This window comes from Nomia melanderi, chromosome 2 (genome assembly GCF_051020985.1).
Source record: "Nomia melanderi isolate GNS246 chromosome 2, iyNomMela1, whole genome shotgun sequence".
In the NCBI taxonomy this organism is placed as follows: domain Eukaryota; kingdom Metazoa; phylum Arthropoda; class Insecta; order Hymenoptera; family Halictidae; genus Nomia; species Nomia melanderi.
The window spans coordinates 4878724-4893003 of NC_135000.1; the positions used below are offsets into that span (position 1 = coordinate 4878724).

Genomic DNA, 14280 nt, shown 5'->3' on the forward strand with positions numbered 1-14280 from the left:
GTCCCTAATATACTTACGATCCTCTTCTAACATCCTGTGAACTCGGCCCTTTGTGAAACGTCCCTAGAGGGTAAAAGTAACGCAACGATTACGTCAGGCGCTCCTGTTGCCCTTAAATGGAATCGTTGCCCGACACCAAAGGGAAGTACAACGGTGACACTGACTAGGAGAGCATGTCCTTGGCACTGGCCTTTTTTTCGGGGGTTTACCCCTGTAATGTCAACCAACAGGACCAGTCACACGACAAACAACATTCAATTTTTTCAATTCCTTATTTGCTCTTCAAAACTTTTGAAAATTAAATTAATAATGATCTCAACATAAATTCCATAAGAATTGAATAAAAAAAAGAAGAAATTGTAATGATGAAAATTGAATTATGCAATTTGTAATATTTTGAAAATCATCTTTGGATTTTTGGAAATTAGCATCAACAATGATCTCAACATAAATTCCATAAAAATTGAGTTAAAGAAAAAAAGAAAAAATTGTAATGAAGATTAAACTATGTAATTTGTAATATTTTGAAAATCATCTTTGGATTTGGAGAATGGAAAGAGAAAGAATTTTAAGTGATTAAATAAAGAAATGGCCAAATGTCTTTGACCATTTCACTAGTGGAAGAGTTTAGGATTGAGATTAGAGGATGGTCTGATAGAGTTTTCGCTAATTGAAGGAGGTGTTGTTTTCTGGAAGGGGATGTTGTGTCTGAAATCCTTTCAAAGGATTGTCGAAGGGCCGCCACGAGATACAACCAGTCGGTTACTCATGGTTTCCTAGTAAAAGTGCGTAGGCGTATGCCCTTTAGGGACCAACAATCCTCGTTCTTCCATAAAAGGATTCTCTTGTTCCTCAAGGACGTTCCCATTCAATTTTCGGTTGGCATCCCTCTTGGCTTCATGGGATCCTGCTGTCAAAGTGTGTGCTGGTCTCAGCGTATCGTGTTTACACCCCTAGGCGATTGCTCTCTGTGGTCAAAACTCATTATGACATGACTGCAATTAGCATATAAGTATAATAATAATTATACTGCAAACCCAAACGTGAGATAATACCTGTATCCTTGAAGATTTCAATTAAAAGATCAAGTACTCTGTTAATTATTCTATGTTTCAACTTTAAACTGAGGTCACGATTAAATTTAATTACATTATTTAATTACATTCATTTCTCACATGAATATTTAAACCTTCACGGTTTGGTAATACAATGAATGATTAATAAAATCCTAGGCATTGTTTTCCCAAGAAGTTTGTGTTTAAAGAGATACTGCTGTCTTAGTGTTAATAATAATTATGAATAATATACATTTGTATTGTTAATTCAATGAGATTATAAATTGGAAGGAGCTTTATTGAGAATATTACTGCAGTCAGGGGATGTTTAATCGTGTTCATTATTCGTAGGAACGAAGAGAGGAAGAAAATTACGGTTTAATTTAATGGGGGAGGATAATTCGTTTGTTGTGTGGGTGGAGGGGATGATCAGAGGTGCCAGATGTTACTGGACCCTCAACCCACCCCACCTAGAATTTTTTTCCATCGACTTCCGGAAGATACGACCAGGAAATCATGAGCACGTAGCTCATGATCACGTGCCTGACAATGTGGATGGTCACATGCATTAACATACCCTTCAGATAATCAATACCGACAACATTTAACATTGACGTTTCCATACAGATGAGAAAGGAATATTTCCACCGGAAACAGCAACACGCATTAAATTACAGATTCCAAAGGACAAATTATCCAGAATGGAATTTTTACAAGGTCTTGAATTATTAAAAGAAATATATAAATTATAGAATTTCAGAGATAAATGATTATTTTATCAAACATGAATGACCTTTGTGAAATCCGCAGATCGTTATTCCCAGTATCAGCGGAGTTGCCTGATTTCTTCGTATAATACGAAGCTCCTGGAGTAAATTGCTCTGATTTACTGCGCGTGGATTATGATCATGAATATAAAGGGGACTATATGCGTGATAAAAATTCGAGAGATCGCCGGGCACTTTTTTTCCGAGAGTTTGGAATATTGTGGCATCAGGATACCATGGAGGTGATGAAGTTCGAGGAACGCGGTTTACCGGGATGGGGACATTAAGAGGAAATGGGCGGGCTCGCCGTTGGACGAGGAAACATAAAACATGCCATAAAATGCGTTTGCTTGGTGGGGAAACAAGACAAATCGCCTGGATGTCAACAGTATTAGGAAACCATGGGTTAATAGGGCCTTATATTCCTGGCCAAGTGAATGTTACGTAGGGACAAGCATTTTGCTACTTTCCAGACTATTTTTCCCAAGCTACTCTCAATTAAGTGTAAACGAAACATTAGAAGTTAAATAAGTTCAATCCAAACTCATCTGCCTCTTTCAGATGAATAGAAATAGTTATATAAATTTCTTACTCCCACATGAATACAAAATTCATAATTTTATACAATCAAAGATTAAGTATTGTTTATATTAAGGATCGATTAGCATCGAAATCTTAATTGTTCAAAAGCATGTAATCAAGAACGCGAAGAATAGTCGCGCAACTAATTTTCAGAGGTCTCTGAAGCCTCACCTCTTTCCCATTTCACGGTCCACTGTTCTCCTCTTCCATTTCGCAGTCACATTCCTCGCTTTAGTTCCTCATTCCCCAATATCAGGGCGGCAGACGCGGGAGGTTCACAGACCTCGTAAATTATGCTCGCTTGTCGTACGGACAGAGACGAGTAGACACGAGGTGTACCAGGACAGCATGACGGCGAGACGTGTTCGACAGCTCGCGGAGACCTTCTGATCTCCTGGAGGTGGCTGGCAACCACGGACATCGATGGCGCTGCGTACCAACACGAACGGAGCTGTTAGTTGAATTATTCGATGCTTGCACCAACGATATCTCTCTTGCTTTCACTGTTTTCCTTTATCCAGGGCCGTACTATTCATTTGCCACCTTAAACCTCCAAAAATTATGCCCTTCAAAAATACAGAAAAGAAACAATTGAATAGAAAATTGCAACAATGACGAAACCTCTAAAACAATCAGATTTACCAAAAAAGGGGAATAGTCTTACCAAAGACAGACACGTTAAAGGCCTATAGCTTCTATGCAACGTTGCTTTTATCCTGTTCCATGGAAGCCACGTTACGCACACTGATTCTCAGGCAGAGAGCATGTAAAGGAATTTACTCGTGGATTACATCGCCCACACACAGGCTCTCGCGTTCGCGACACCTGTCTCGCCCGTGTACACGCACGATTCTCTGTTCCACGTATCCAGACAGTTTTGTTTTTATAGTGCGAGCACACGCACCATCAGGAGACCATGGCGCGTGCCATGGTTGCCCAGTGTGTGCTGGAGGATGGTGGACGGGCCCCACCTTACGCCGAGGAAATTCAATTTGTCCTGGCTGAAGAAAGATAAATCGCGCAGATGTCAACAGTAACAGGGCAGCATAGTTGCGCAGTAGGCGCGTGCGCCGCGTTTTATGCAATTCCGTTCTGGCGGCCGCGAAACCGCCGCCATTTTTCCGATGAACAGGAATGCAGTCAAAATGACAGAACTCCGTGATCCGGGACACCCTTTTCGATGGTTGTCCTCGGTTCACTCTAACCAATCGGAAAACTAAGTATCATACAATCGGCTCGTCATTAGTCATCTGGTTCTCCAGGACATTTCACTAAACAGTACATTCATAAAATAGTAACCCTAATACTTATTAGTTCTCTATTAAATTAATACAAAAGTGAAACAATTTCGACTGAAATCATTTCATCACTTGTTTCTCTGTCTATAGTCAGCATACGCTACACTTGATTTCAATGACACGCGGCCGTCACGGAATCAGTGATCGATGACCGGTGACAGACGAGTACCATTAAGTATCAGGATGTCAGAGGCAAAGAGTAATTTGCAGAAACCCGGTGCAAGGAGTGAATGATCGCGGTGGAGTTAGCATTTAGAAAGAACTGTCCAGGAAGTGGGCTACGTCAGACGGTTTTTCTGTCACGTGACATCCGAGCCGGACAGTTTGCTGCGAAGAAGTCGCGTCGATAAGATTCAAGATATCCGTGCGAACATACACACACACATACAGACACACGGGGATGAGCAACGGCGTAAGAAGAAACGGCTTGTCAATATCACACGGAACTACTGAAGCCTGATACTTATCTTGGGGGCAGGCCAAGAAAGCGGAGGACAATGGAGCACCTCCTCTATGTTACAGGATAATATGAGGCCGGAGGAAATCGTCGTCGAACAGACACGACCCGGACAAAGGAACCGCGTATCGGCTGCAATTCGTAGAGAACAAAAGAATCTTGGGGTGCTGTAGCAGGGTAGCATGTTTGGATTCACTTGTCGCGATCGATTACATCGATGACGCTGGGGCGGACAGCGCCATTGCTGTCTCGCTTGACATACCTCCTCGCTGTCACCGAAGATTGCCGTGAAATCGAACAACCGTTGTCAGTATACTGTTCCCTCGAGGATCTACCAACGACCGGCTATCGTGGCGGTCCGCGCAAACTGAACCGAGGAAGTTGCTCCTGTTACTCGGCGCGGACGCGACCGTTTAACGCGGTCGTATTGGTACACTTGAAACGAACGTGTCTAATTCCTTCGTTCCGCTCGAGCGAGTCCGCATAAAAGGAATGCGGTGACAGCGACCAGGAAGTTATAACGGCCGAGAATCTCAAGCTCCGAGGCCGTTCCTTCCGTTCGCGTTCCTCTTTTGTCGCCGTTCCGGAGATACACCGGTGTCCGCAGCGGATCGAACGCGGAGACACCGATTGCCGGAGCCAGAAGTCGACGATTATTACGCGTGTTCGTCGGGAATCGTAGGAGACGGACACGGAGAAACGAGAAAGGGTTGTGGGCGGCGACGGAACATTCATAGAAACTCTATCCGGTAGCCAGAACGACGAGGAGGTCAATCGGCATTTGCTTACCCTTTACGACTCCCCGGACCGTTGCTAATTCCGGCTGAGTTCCGTTACCTCCTGAACCTCATGTCCACGGATCAACTCGTCAGATGAGAGGAGCTGGTGGTTAGCGAAGAATTAGTAACAGTGAGGAGGTAGTATTAACATTGCTGGAGCCTTCAGAAGGAACGAATGGTCGCCGAAGAATCTTTAACGCGTTGAATGCCGCGCGATTTCACCGAGGAAAATACGCGAAATGGAAACAGATGTAATATTGAATTATTGAATTGAATTATGTTATTCTTATTGCACGTTTACGTTGCTGAATGTCCTTGCATTAGGTAATATTATTAATACTATAGAAATGTTTTTGAATGGTTACAGTTTAACACTATTTCTACCGAAGGTGTCAAATGGCACCTTCTGAAATTTTATCTTAAAATTATTTTCCGAGTTTAGTCGTATATTCTGATTTGACTTTTCGACTTTTCCAATAACGATTATAAAATTAACTACAGGAAATGCCCAAAATTCAATTGAGGACAAATTATTAAGCTGAGAAAATAATTTTAAGTTAAAACTTCAAAAGGTGTCGTGTGACACCTTCGGTAGGAATAGTGTTAATACAGCGAATCATAGGAATTCGATTTGGGTCACTGGTAAACCCCATGGTATTCAACGTGTTAACACGTCAAGCACGAGAATCTTGAACGTTTGATATGTAATTAGTTCGTTTGTAGCAAAGGTAAATAGGAAGAGTTATTAATAATTTGGCATCGGAATTCTTACATTACACTACTGTTAACTTATTTACGTCATTAACCCTTTGTCCTATGATTTATTTCTTAACTATCATCGGTAGAATTACTTTATTGTTAATAACTTATTAGGGAAAGGGAAAATCGTGATGCTTATTTTATGCTTAAGATTACTCTAAAGGTTCATGATGGATAATAGAGAAGTAATATTTAATTTATATTTAAACAGAAGAAGCAACACTTAGATTTGTCAAATTCAGTTAAAAATCTTCGCCAGGGGCCTGACACGATATTGTAGGTCAAGGGGTTAAGTATCTTTAGTCGACAGTAGTCATCTTACATATTGTCATTTTTATCAAGCAATTCAGAAGTGTCGGTCATCGGTGACCGACGCGGCATTCAACGTGTTAACTTCTGCATTTATCCTGACGACTATCATTTAACGAGGGAGTCCGGTAAACATTGAGAAACGTTTCTGAAATGTAAATTAACACGTTAATTGCCACGATAAGCTTCAGCGTTTCATGTGTCATTTTTTCTTTTGTAGCGACGATACGAAGAAAATTATCAATTATTTGCTACAACAATTCTTAAATTACGTTATTATCCATTTATTTACGCCGTTGAACATTTTTATTGTATGTCGGTTATCTTACGAGGTATAGTCGTTTTCAAGTCATTTGAAAGCTCCGGTCATCGAACCACCGCGGCAGTCAACCTATTAAACTATAAACCCATTTTCTAAAGTTCAAGTTTTGTAACAAATGACAAAATTGCCACGTTTCCACAGACAAAAATAGTGATCAATATTAATTATAATTCATTCATCAAGTTCATTGTATTTTAACACGTTAAATGCCATGAGGGTCACCGGTAACCCCAAATCGAATTATTATAATTCACTCAATTAAACGATGATTATTCGCAAACATTTCTATATTATAAATAATGCTATTCATTGCGGTGACGTTCAGTTTGATGAACGTGCAATGATAATAATCCAATTTAGTCGAATGATTTAATATTGTATTTTTTCCATTTCGTGTATTTTGCTGTATGAAATCGTGCGGCGTTCGTGTTAATCAATGACTGAACCGATCAGTCAATAGCCTATACATCCTCGTTCCACCCGCTACACAAAGGGGGAAATGGCGTTACCATCTACCAACCTATGCATCCCTAGGAATTTTCTCGACTTCTCTTTGTTCGCGAGAAAATCGTTATAACCCATTATACAATTTGATCGACCCGCTCTCAGTCACTAATATCCTGTATAAACCGCAACGAGATTATCATTACCCGAAGTGCAATAAACGAAGTAACAGGAATTTTACCAATTCAGTATCTATCACGAATGCACAAGCTACGTGAAACAAAATTATCCGCAATTTTTCACGGTTCTGCCTCGAAGAGACTGGGCCACGGAACGTCCCCCGCGACAGAATTGCCGAGGCAACACGGCCGGCGAAGAGAAAAAAAAAAGCTCGGCCACTTTTTTTGACACCAGGACGTCATAGGCAGGTTGTGGTCGCACGGCGATCAGTCGGAATCCGTTGTGGGGTTTCCAATCAATCGGCGCCTTCCGGTGTTACCAGAGGAACATGAGTCGCCCGGGAAAACCGAAGTTTCCTATCGTTTGTCGGGTTCCGCGAGAAAAACGTGCGTGTCGCCCGATGCGTCGCTCCTGATAGACGCCGACGCGGCCAAGACTTTTACGCGCCGCGAAAGAAATCGTCCTAAGAGGCCGGGGCCATGGGCGGTGTTCGCCCCACCCCCCGCGAGCTTCCAACGGTTCCGACGTGGTTGCTTACACATATGAGAACGTCCGCGAGACTCGGCCCGAAGGAAAGGGTTAGTCGCTCAAGTGCTTCGAGTCACACATCGTGACAGGGCGATCATAACTCGCGAGGAGGTGTCCTAATATTCGCCAGGTCGTTGACTCCAAAAACCTTTCGAGCGGACCCGTAACCCGGACAACGGTGACGTAATCGAGATTTTTGGACAGAGCTGGAAAATACCTCCAGCTATGCGGCGCGACGCAGAAACTAAGACGCTGCTTCATTAATTAGAGAGGGAACGAATTCCTTAAGCCTATAAGCTTGTGTGAAGTCACCAATGTTATTGGTATTTTGGTGTATTTCGTTTTCCATAGCAAAGTGGCGGGTAAAATTTAGTAATTGACACGTTCCGTACCATGGGAACTTCGGTTATATTTTGTTTATGGACTGTGTTGATTGTTTTAATAAAGTAATAAGTTGTATTCAGGTTTTCGGTAATTTTTATGGACGTTGATATTGTTTCTTTGTGTTCTCACTGGTTTGTAACGTATACCACTATCCGTGACCATGAGACATTAAATATTTTCTTAACAATTGGTGTGTACCATGTCTGGTACACGGAACGTGTTAATTAACTTAAACTTTTATAGCTTGTCATTGTAATTTCAAAATGACGAGATATACTCGTTTCAATGTAATTATTGAAACTATTTGTTAATTGACATTTGTTAATTTTATGCTGCACACGTTTTCTTATTGTCACAAACATTTGGCTTATAGAGGGATAATTTCCACACATTTTCTATTAAAGGGAAAGATATTTTTGAAAAAGATTTCCTTGTTAGTTTCTTTATAATTCGAAGTACGACAAGTATCATTCAAATGTACCCTCTGTAGGCACATGTAACTTTGAAGTCACATATCAATATTTTAGCATCTTGACTTATTTCATTTTGCACTGCAAAGTGGTGAATAAAATTAAGTAATCAGTTAACTTAAACTTTCATACCCTCAGAGGTGACAGCTCAACGTCACTATAACTTGAAAGTTACAAAATATATTCATTTAATAAAATTATTAAAACCATTCAACTGTTAATTCGTATTCATATGTAGATATTTATTAACTTTGTATTGCATAGATTTTGTCATAATTAACAAAAATTCGGCCCATAGAGAGTTAACTACGCTTTTCGTTGACTGATTAGTGCAAATGAAGTCGAACTAGGTATTAAGGCTTCCTTGCCCCAGGAGGTATTCCACGAGATAGCCAAGCTCCTCGGCAATCGCGCGTGTTACGGGGAAAACTCGTGGTCCCTGGAGAATAACTATCTCGCGAATGGCTCTCGTAGTCCAAACGGATAAAGGTTTCTGAAATGAACAGAGATCCGACGTAGTTAGCGTTTTCTACAATACTGGCTTTATTGTGTCTTTTCAGGGTACTTATATACATGTTCTCAGAGGAGGGTTCGATTTCTAAGCTGTCTATGAGTCAATTGCTTATGTTGTTTTAGAAAATATTAGATAGGGCAGGGTTTGTTACGGTATGATTCAATGTGGTAGTCATCACTGTCAAGGTGGTTATCTTTGTTTACCCGTTACACATCCCCCTTCTTATTTTCGATCTGGTCCTCCAAATCTTGGGCGTTTTTTTAAAATTTTAATGGTGTTGTGGGATCTGCGACGGAAATGTTGATCTCTGATGGCAGGTAATTCTATTGACGTTGATGGTTCCTTCATTGTTGCTGATTGATCCTGCGTGTTGGTTTGGCAGAACAGGTTGATGCAGATGCCATCGGGTAGCAGTCTGCCTACTCTTGCCTTTTTCAGTAGCCAGAACTCAGACTTCCAGGATTTAGTCAGTCTATAATTGGCTAATTTTTCCAGTTGCTCCTCCATACTATTTAATTCATTATTACAATTGTTTATAGTCTTATGGTCTATTCGCACGGGTAGTTCGGGTATAACATTTTTTAGGCCGTTCAGTTCGGATGTAAAATTAACGTGTACAATATTTTTATAGTAGTCATCATTGTCAGGGTGGTTATCTTTATTTATCCGCTACAGACTCAGTGTGGTAGTCATCGCTGTCAGGGTGGTTATCTCTGTTTACCCGTTAGAAGCTACTCGGCAATCGCGCGTGTTACGGGGAAATCGTCGTGAGAGCGAAAGAGAGAGAGAAAACACTGACGTAGTCCGTAAACACGAGGATAGGTAGGTGTAAGAAAATGAACGGAGGTACGAACCCGTAGGCTGTTACCAGAACTAATGAATCTTTATTATCAAAAGCTTCCTTTTTATACAGTGGCGTCGGTGGTCATGGCAGGTACAAAGTTTGAGTGACAAAGAGTGATATTCGAAGGGCCTAACGGTGAATCAGTGTGTTTGCCTGTTACACGTCCCCCTTCTTAGACAGGATTTGGTCCCCAAATCGTTTTATGCTTGCTAGTCGTTTACGAGGGACGGATAACTCATAATCATTCCCGGCTGTACAGTTGGACTTCCTTTTCGATTTCGACAAATACGTCTATTTGTCCTAGACTAACGTTACTTAGTGCTAGGGTCGTCGGTAGTATTATTAGCAGAGGTATCGCGATCATTATCCGAAAATCGAAAGATGCATGGTTTTAATCTATTTCCGTGTACTCTAATTTCGTGGGTGTTAGTCAGTTTGATGGTGTAGGTAGGGGGGGAGGTATTTAGGATAGGATATGGTCCAACCCATTCTGGTTCCAATTTGTTTTTTCTAACGTTGTCGTTGTGTAGGAACACGTAATCTCCAACGTTGAATACAGGTTGCGTACGGATAATGTTTCGGTTGGTTCTCTGTTGGGTTCTCTCTTTGGTTCTTTCCAAGTTGCAGCGTGCCTTGGTGATGTACGCGTTGTGCCTTTGCTTCCAGTGTTTGAATAGTTCTTCGCGGGACAATAATGGTGTGCTGGCAATTGTTGAGGGAAGGTTGGCCTTGTGCCCGAAGGTCAGCTCGAAAGGGGTCTGTCCGGTCGATTCGTGAATCGCGGTGTTGAATCCCAGACAAACAAGTTGTAAATTTTCGTCCCATTCGTTATTTTTATCGCGCATACAGGTTCTAATTAGGTTCAGTATCGTGCTGTGTGTTCGTTCTAGGCTACCGTTAGATTCTGGGTGAAAGGCCGTTGTTCTGACGTGCTTGATTTGAAATTGAGACTCGAATTCTTGCATTAACTTGCTAACAAAATTCGAGCCTTGATCGGTGAGTATGTGTTTGGGTGCGGAGAAGATGTAAATGTAATGTCGTAAGAGTTCGTCTATAATGGTAGCGGTAACTTTCTAAGAATGGGAGTCCAACTATACCGTCTCCTAATAACGGAAAATCATCCGGCACTATGTTAAAAAAATGTTCTTTGTCGAGAAGCTTGAGTTTAGTTTTTCCCTTACTAATGTGTTCGTCATTACCCATTAGAAATATCCGTTCCTCGCTTACAATGTCGCGACCTCGGGCATGTTTCGCTTTTATCAAGTTCAATTCAGCTCCTGTATCGAGTAGGAAGCGTCCTGTGGTTCGGTTCTTAAATGCGAATCGAATAAATCGCAGTATTCCAGATCGTAGTCTGGCGTTTGTGATTCTCGGTGGTCCGGGATTATTTGTTCGTCGATCTGGTTTATTCGCGGCGGCGGTCTCTGTCGAGGCGGTAATTGAAAATTTTGGCACTGATTCGCGTAGTGTCCTATCTTTCCGCACCGGTTACATTTTATGGGGACGCGTTGATTAAACGAAATATTTTCCCGTGGTCCTTCGAGTTGTCGCGGTCTATCGAGTGGTTGCGAAGCTTGGTTCGTCGGATGTCCCGTACGTCTGGTAATGGTCGGCGTCCTATCGTTTTGCATTAGGGATCTGTTAGTCATGCGTCTGTCTGTGGTGTCTTGAGTCCACGTTTCGGCTTCTAAGGCATAGCCTTGTGCTTCCGAAATAGTATTTGGTCCCTTTGTGTACACTAAAAGGCCGAGCTCGCGACGCAGGTTTCTAATGTACGTTTTTACAGCCTCTTTATCCGAAATATTAAGAACAACTTGTCTCGTGACGGGTCGCGTATGTTCGTTTTGAATTGCATACCTGTACTCGTTTATGCGCTGTCTAAAACGAAGGGTGTAATCTAGCACGCTTTCCGATCTACCTTGCACGGTATTATGCATTTTATCTCTAGCGGTATCCGCGGAAATGGTCGGAAACACGTACGTTCGCAAAGCTTCGAATAGATCGTCGTAACAATTAATTTGCAGATGGCGGATATATCTTTCGGCTTGGTCGATGACCTTCGTGGTATATATTTTATCGAGTAAAATTTCGGGTTCGTAGCAACGAGATCTAGCACGTTTCACCATCGTTATAAAATCTTCGACGCCGGAATCGTCCCGACCCTTTAGGGGTTTTATGGTGTCGAGCAAATCGTTGGCACTTTTTAATTGTCTTTCCTCATACCTGGGTTCCGCATTGTTCAGGTGGTGGTTTCTACCTGTGGTGGATCCTTCGGCGTGCCGTCGGAACGAGCCCGGTTGAGATGATTGGTATCGGTTCCTGATCGTCCGGGGTTCTTCGTCCAATTCTTCTTCCTCTGCACGATGCACTGTAGGGCTGGTGGCGTGGTTACCGGTAGTGGCGGTTGTTGTTTCGTCGTCCGTAAGGACGGGTCTAAGTCCTTTGTGGAGGGCTTCTATCTCCTGTCTTCTCTTGTTGTTTTCGGCTACTGGCACGGCCATATTTTCAGCCATTTTCTCCTGTTGTGCCGTTAGGATTTGGAGCGATTGGGCGAGAGATTTCATGACTTCCTCCATAGAGTTAGACATTTTAGGAGCGGGCGTGGGTGATGATTCTTCTTCACTCGAACCGATGAGGGGGGAAGGATTTCGATACTTAGTAAAAGCCAGAGTTTTTACTTTTACCCTTGATTTTCTTCTCTTGATTCGTTTTTTCCACCGTGACGGCCTTCTGGACTTGTCCCTCGGTGTCTGATGGGTTCCTTGGAGCCGATTGTCTTCCGAGTTTTCCGGTCGTTCTCTGATGGAATCCTGGCAGGATCGCCAAAATGTTACGGGGAAATCGTCGTGAGAGCGAAAGAGAGAGAGAAAACACTGACGTAGTCCGTAGACACGAGGATAGGTAGGTGTAAGAAAATGAACGGAGGTACGAACCCGTAGGCTGTTACCAGAACTAATGAATCTTTATTATCAAAAGCTTCCTTTTTATACAGTGGCGTCGGTGGTCATGGCAGGTACAAAGTTTGAGTGACAAAGAGTGATATTCGAAGGGCCTAACGGTGAATCAGTGTGTTTGCCTGTTACACGCGTCAAAACTGTCCATTAGCGCGTCAGATCGATAGCGTCATAACTCGACCGGGTAACAGGCGATGATCCGCCTGAAAGAGCTGCACGGGTCCAGGGTCCGGCGCCGAACGAACTTGTAAGACGTAGGAAGAACTCAAAGGGGAGGTGGCAAGGAGGTGGTGCGCCGGATTCCGATCGTTCCAATAACCGAAAGGGCTATCGGCAGTCTATTGGTTTGATCCCCTGATCCCAGGCTAGCAGAAGCGTGTTGGCGGTCGCGCCAAATTCCTCCACGGCTGGTTAGCAAACAGGGAATATCCGAGGCCTGTCAGCCGTATTTTCGAAAGCCTGGAACGCTCGCGATGCGAGAGGTCTCCGGCAGAGATTCGAGGAACGACGAAGAATCAGGAGGCGCGAGGAGGTGGCACGAGGAGGCTAGCGGCAGTAACGATACAATGGGAACAGGGATGACAACCCCGTGACAGAAATAATTTAATCCGGTGCCCGAGGGAAAGGGTTGAATAAAATATATTCACATATTCGAAGCAGGCGAGCATCAGCGGCGAGGAGGTGTTCTGTTCGTCGCAGAGGCTCGTCCTTAGGGACTCATGTTGCTCTGGTGGCTCGTCCCGTTCTTCGGAAACTGTCGTTTCACGGCGACCGCCCTTCGGGATGAAGAAAGGCAGACTCGCCGGGGAAAACGGACCGCGGGGAAAATTTATGCGGGTCGATTGCTCGCCGCGGCGTCCCTCGAGGAATGCGGCTCGTACGGAGAGTTGGAGAGAAAGGGTTCGCCTCGTCGGGATTCCACCCACGCTTTTTTCACAGGATAACATCCTCGCGAGGAACCCGGCGGGGTTCGACTCCTACGGGTCGAAGGAACTCGGTTCAGCGATGGGAAGAATGCTGTCATGAACGGAAGAGTTCAGTGTACCATGCTCGACATTTTTTAAATACGTTCCAATCCTGAGTTATAAGTACTTGTGATTATGGTCTTGGGATTCGAAGTCCATTTCTATTTGTTTCATGGAGAAATATCTTAACTCTTTGTAGCCCTTACTTGCTGTCACTATATAATTAATTGTAAATCTTTTTTAAATAATATTCATAAAGTGAGTCAGTTTTACTGACGGCAAATCATGAATTATAAGTACTTGTGATTATGGCCTTTGGATTCGAAGTCCAATTCTACTTGTTTTATGGAGAAATATCTTAACTTTGTAGTCCTAAAGTTACTGTCACTATATAATTAATTGTAAATCTTTTTTCAAATAATATTCATGAAGTGAGTCAGTTTTACTGACGGCAAAACTAAATTAGTACTGCTGTAGTTTATAAAAATATGACTGTCAGTAATGAGAACTTTGAATATAAATGCCAACCAATTATGGTTAGGTTAGGTTACACTCAAGGGAGTCCCGAACTTGATCAAAGGGTTTCCAGTCTCTTTTATTCGGCTTACAAGTGCACACCTCTTGCATGGTGATGGCAGCCTGGACAGTGTCACCCACGGTGTAATTAAT

General features: G+C 42.8%; 1 protein-coding gene across 1 annotated transcript in view; it reads right to left on the reverse strand.

The window, feature by feature from the left end:
* Nucleotides 1-3382: 3382 nt before the first annotated feature.
* The window catches only part of LOC143174274 (uncharacterized), a 137120-nt gene continuing 126222 nt past the window's right edge, over nt 3383-14280 (reverse strand). Inside the window, exon 6 of the mRNA XM_076365043.1 lies at nt 3383-3405. The gene's annotated coding sequence lies outside the window, so the exon portion shown is untranslated. The remainder of the gene's footprint in view (nt 3406-14280) is intronic.